Here is a 6,004-nt window from a genome sequence, read left to right on the forward strand (position 1 = left end):
TCGGAACTTGGGAAATTTGACTCGAAACTGTCCGAGTTCTGCGTACGATTTCTTGCAGCATCATGCAGTGTTTCAAAGGTAAATAATAACACTAACACAAGGACCAATTAGTAATACGCCAATAAACATGAACTTTATACGCATCTCCATTACAGCACCAGGATCTAATGATCCTGCATACACGTGCTTTCCCACAGTGGAGTCCAACAAAACCAGACAACGAAGACTTAGATTAATAGCTCGAGTTCAATTCATCCAAACATTAGCATGTGTTACCTTCTGCCAAACGTTCGCTCCGGCTTAGGATCAATTAAAGTATAATTATAAGATACACTGTTGATTGAAAAAAAAAAGTCTCTTCCTGCAGTCCAACCTACTATTTGCGCTTTTGGGGTAATAATCAGCCTGCAGGTGTTTTCTCAATCCAGACTCCGGAGTGTTACGTGGTGCTGCTGGAACACACACACACACACACACACACACACACACACACACACACACAGGCTCACTGCCACTGAACCACACCTGTCACACAATTCAGCCTTTCTCCTGCATCTGGCCCTGGCGATGGATCGTGTTGGCAGCGAAGACTCTGGCACCATTAGTCCCTGAGTTCAGGATCCTTCAGCAGAGCGTTCGCTGCCCACGGCCTTTACGTTACAGCCAAGTCTACAGCTGCTTGCTTTGAAAGCAGAGAGAGCAGGTGGACGCTCCCGTCATCACTCCTCCGGGTCGTTGAGCACATGATTACCGGAAGTCAAACTGCGGAGGGAAACGTCGAGGGAGGACGTACCGGGACTCCTATCTATTAGTGTAGATCATTGTGATGGTTTATGGATGTGATGATGAGAGTAATAAGAGTGCAGTTTGGGAGTCAGAGAAAATAAAGCAGCTGTCTACTTGAAAAACCTATCTGAGCATGCTCCCTCTCTCTCTCTCTCTCTCTCTCTCTCTCTCTCTGGCACACTGACTGGATGGTCAGTTACTAACAATAGCAATAGAAAGAAATAAGATAGATAAGAAAGAGGGTGGAGGAATCAGACCGACAAAGACAGAAAGAAAAGTGAGTGAGTGGCAAACAATAGACTGCCTCCAGCACAAGCAGGCACAAAATGGGCACCGAAATGGCTCGGCACTGGTAATTTGTCACTCTACTTGATTAAGAATCAGCTTCACACTGCTACTTAGCATCATCAGAGGGCGACACACCCTGTATTTCCTTCTGCACATGCACGGCTACGCATAAGAACTGATACGGTGCATTCCATAATGTAGAGAGCAACATTTTGGTGAATGAAACGTGAACGATCTCACACACGAGGAGAGTAAGTTGTACAAGAGGTTAGTGGTAGAGGTAGAATTGCGACACGAGGCGGGGGACACCCTGGACGTGGTGCCGACCCGTCAGAGGGGACAATCACACACCCATTCACACACTACGGACAATTTAGAGATGCCAATCAGCCTACAGCGAATGTCTTTGGACTGGAGGAGGAAACCAGAGTACGCAGGGGAAACCCCCAAAGCACAGGGAGAACATGCGAATTCTAAGGATACAGCGTGGGGGCGGGAATCGAATATATAAATAGTCAGTTCTTGAAGTTGACGTGTTGGAAGCAGGAAAAATGGACAAGAGTAAGGAGCTGAGCGATGTTGACAAGGGCCAAATTGTGATGGCTAGACGACTGGGTCAGAGCATCTCCAAAACAGCAGGTCTTGCGGGGTGTTCCCGGTTATGCAGTGGTTATTACCTACCAAACGTGGTCCAAGGAAGGACAACCAGTGAGGTGAACCAGCAACAGGGTTATGGGCGCCAAGGCTCATTGCTGCACGTGGGGAACGAAGGCTAGCCCGTCTGGTCCGACCCCACAGAAGAGCTTCTGTAGTACAAACTGCGGACAAAGTTAATGCTGGCTCTGATAGAAAGGAGTCAGAACACACAGTGCTTTGCAGTTTGCTGTATATGGGGCTGCGTAGCTGCAGACCGGTCAGAGCGCCCATGCTGACCCTGTACACCACGGAACGCTCCTACAATGGGCACGTGAGCATCAGAACTGGACCGTGCAGCAATGGAAGAAGGACGCCTGGTCTGATGAATCACGTTTTCTTTTACATCATGTGGACGGCTGGGTGCGTGTGTGTACGTCGCTTTCCTGGGGAAGAGACAGCACCAGGATGCACTATGGGAAGCTGGCGGAGGAGGTGTGATGTTCTGGGAAAGTTCGGGTCCTGCCATTCATGCGGACGTTACTTTGACACGTCCCACCTACCTAAACATTGTTGCGGACCAAGTACACCCCTTCATGGCAACGGTGTTCCCTAACGGCAGTGGCCTCTCTCAGCAGGATAATTCACCTGCCACACTGCAAAAAATGTTCAGGAACGGTTTGAGGAACATGACAAAGAGTCCAAATTCCCCAGATCTCAATTTTACATTTTATTACAGTTTACCCAACATTGGCTATTAATTAGGGAAGAAAAAATGGAAAAGTCCAGCTTCTATAAATAAGCAAATGATAACCCAATCTGAACATACACACCACAGTTGATGTAATAAGAAGTTTTAGATAAATCCATAAATGAATAGATCGATAAATCTTGAGCAGCTCCTCCGTCCTGAAAACCTTCCATTCTCAGAAAAGTCCACGGCAATGTGCTATAAGTATAAGTACTTCTCGAACATGTAGTTATGGTTCTCACGGAATGCACGCTGTTTTTCCTGCTCTAACACACATGATTCAACTGCTTATCAAGGAAGTGCTTTTATGTTCTACCTACGCTAATACGCTCACTTTAGAAACATGGATATCTTGGTAATGAGCAGGTTTCAAATCTGGGAATAAATAATAATCGTAGTGCAGAGTATTGAAGGAGCAAGATTGGGTAATATTAATCAGCAGTCCTACAGCAACCTCTAGTGGCAAAGCAGAGAGAGCGAGAGAGAGAGAGCGAGAGAGAGAGAGCGAGAGAGAGAGCGAGAGAGAGAGCGAGAGAGAGAGAGAGAGAGAGAGAGAGAGAGGGGGGTTGCTTGGAGCACTCAGACCACCGGGGGGCGCCATGAGTTTATGTTTTGAGGCTGCTGCATGGGGAAACGTTGTGGCGTCAGAAGAATAGACACTGCAATTTACATAAATAAGGTAATTAGCATAACTAATATCAGAAGATCAAGTTGAGTGCCTCATATCTGGAAAAAGGAGCAAGTAGAAAAGGAGAAACGGTCCAAAAAAATTTAACTAAAAAGTAATAAATTAACTAATTAATGAATTGGTTTTATTCGATTTGTCCACGTTCTTGCTTCCACTAGTTGATGTAATTAACATGGATAAAATTAGTGTCTAACTACAGCTAACTGTGTAGGATCTAGAGTTAGAAGTGTTAGACTAATGAACGTTAAGATACTAGGTCATGACGATTAGCTATAACAGCAGAAGTCTGTTGAATTTAAAGATAATCATCAGTCAGGTTTTCAAAACATCAATCATCTACAGTTCTTTTCAGAACTTTGGCAACTGAAACAATCACAGCCAGTGAATAAATGATTAAGCAAGATCGCACAAGCAAGATGGCGGTTATACGGAACATCGCCATAGCTGGCACATGCTAATCACAGACGCGCTAATATTTATTATAACCACTTTCTTGCTTGTGCGATATCGTCCAGGCCGTACAGAGTTTTTTTTGTGATTGTTGCGGCCAAAAATGCTTGATTTTGTTGTGGCTTTTTTCTTTTCTTTTTTCTTTTTTAAATTGCGATGCAACTTTTGCGAAAACTACTTCAATTGGTGAAATTGCAATTGCAAGAAGAAAAAAAAAAAGTCTTTTATGAAAATGAATCACATATAAATGAATCATACTTAAATGAATCACATGAAAATGTATCACTTGAATATGAATCTCATGAATATGAATCTCATGAAAATGAATCACATGTAAATGAATCATACGTAAATGAATCACATGTAAATGAACCATATGAAAATAAATAAATAAATAAATAAATAAATAAATAAATAAATAAATAAAAGAGTCTTTCACAATGATGTTTGTTGGTAAATGAGAACTTTTAGCTGTACTCATGTTCGACGCACGTGAACCGAAGAGGGCGTAGGCTGAACGCGCGTCGTGATGACGTCACATGACGTGCCTCGGCCCAGATCTGCAATGATTTGGAGTTTCGAACAAGAGTTTGGTTGATTTTGCGTTCATTTCTGTGATCGCAAAATCCTGAAGGGTCACGGTATAGTTTATTTTTGCTCTGCTAGCAGAAATAATGATAATGAGTCTTTATTGATCACATATTCATTACAGCAGAGTAAAATTCTTTTCTTCACTTTCCCCAGCATGTTAGGAAGTTGGCGTCAGAGCGAAGGGTCAGCCATGATGCAGCGCCCCCTGGAGCAGAGAGGGTTAAGGGTCTTGCTCAAGGGCCCAACAGTGGCAGCGCTGGGGTTTGAACCCCCAACCTCTTCTGATCAGTAACCCAAAGCCTTAACCACAAAGCCACCACTGCTTCCAATATAGATCCCAATATAGTGCATCGCTAGCTGGCTAGCAAGCTCACAATGATTTGTACATTCCTATTAAAAGGTGATGAAGATGAAAAGGAAGAAAGGATGTCAATTTCACCTTTATCTGACCAGCTTTCATAATTTAAGCCAAAAATTATATTCCTGAGAAGTATCGTTTACCATATCCGCTGATGAGGTCACTAACTCTACTGTAGTAACGGTTACGATTACGATCTAGGAATTGAAGTTGTACGTAGCGAACACAGACGAGCACAGCCATACGCTCAGTGAAAGCGCTCTTGGAATGCTGCTCGACCAATCATATTAACGGACCAGAACTAGCTGTCGTATAATTTTCCTCATTTCTAAACCGTTACCATCGGCAGGAACCAGGCTAGCGTCGGACGCAAACACAGATTGTACTGCTGAACAGTGACGAGCAAATCCGAAAGCGTAATCCAAATTCAAAAAGTTGCCAGGTGATCAGCAAACAGACGGAACTGAAGGCAAATCGTTTAAAAAAAAAAAAAAAAAAAAAAAAAAAAAAAAAAAAAAGAATACAAAAACAAACAGTTAGCAGCGAATTAACGTCAACGACCAACTAGCGGCTAGTCTAACGCAAGGAGCGAGACACTGCTCTGAATGTGTGAAAAAGTTGAGTATTTAAATGGAGTGTGTGATTAGCAAAAGGTGTTCCGAGTTAATAATCATGTGCATGTGATCTGGGAAGTGGGTCATGTGACTGATCATGCGGTGCTGCTGGGAAATGGTTGTGGCAGGAAGTTCCGGGAGTTGTTTCAAGTGTTCTTAGGAAATATGTTTACGTAGGAAATATCATCAGTGTCAGAACCGACGGAAAGTGATCCAGGTCCATTTTAAAGCTAAATTAAATAACGTTAGCCGAGGTTTGCTTCAAAACAAAAAAAAAAGTGTTAAAAGTGCACGTGATTTGTTGATGTATTCATTTTATTACTTAATTCGTGCTACAATTTTGTTCCTTGTAGTAGTTCTTTTTTCTTTAGGTCAATTTTAACGCTTGTTTTGTGTTTGATTTGCTCTTTACCTCAAGGTTTGATGTGTTGTGCTGTGCGTGCCGAGATGCTTTCCTGCTCACCGTGGATGTAAAGAGTGATGATATCCTTCCTGTCAGCTCAGAACAGTCTGGTCATCCTCCTCCTCGGATCTCTCCCATCAACAAGCTGTTTCAGCCTGCAGACCCTCCGCTCGCCCCGTTCACTCCATTCATAAGTGTGAACTCACGAGACGGTCATGTGTGAAAACCCCAGATCAGCGGCTGCTGAAATACTCAAACCATCCCGTCTGACACCTCGGTTATGAGGTCACAGAGATCAGACTTGGTCTTCATTCTGATGTTTGATGTGAACATTAATTGAAGCTCTTGACCTGTATCTGCATGAGTTTATGCATTGTACTGCTGCCCCGTGATTGGCTGATTAGATAACTGCACTTGTTCCTAATAACGTGGATGGTGAGCG

The sequence above is a fragment of the Ictalurus punctatus genome, chromosome 1, assembly GCF_001660625.3.
Source record: "Ictalurus punctatus breed USDA103 chromosome 1, Coco_2.0, whole genome shotgun sequence".
Lineage (NCBI taxonomy): Eukaryota > Metazoa > Chordata > Actinopteri > Siluriformes > Ictaluridae > Ictalurus > Ictalurus punctatus.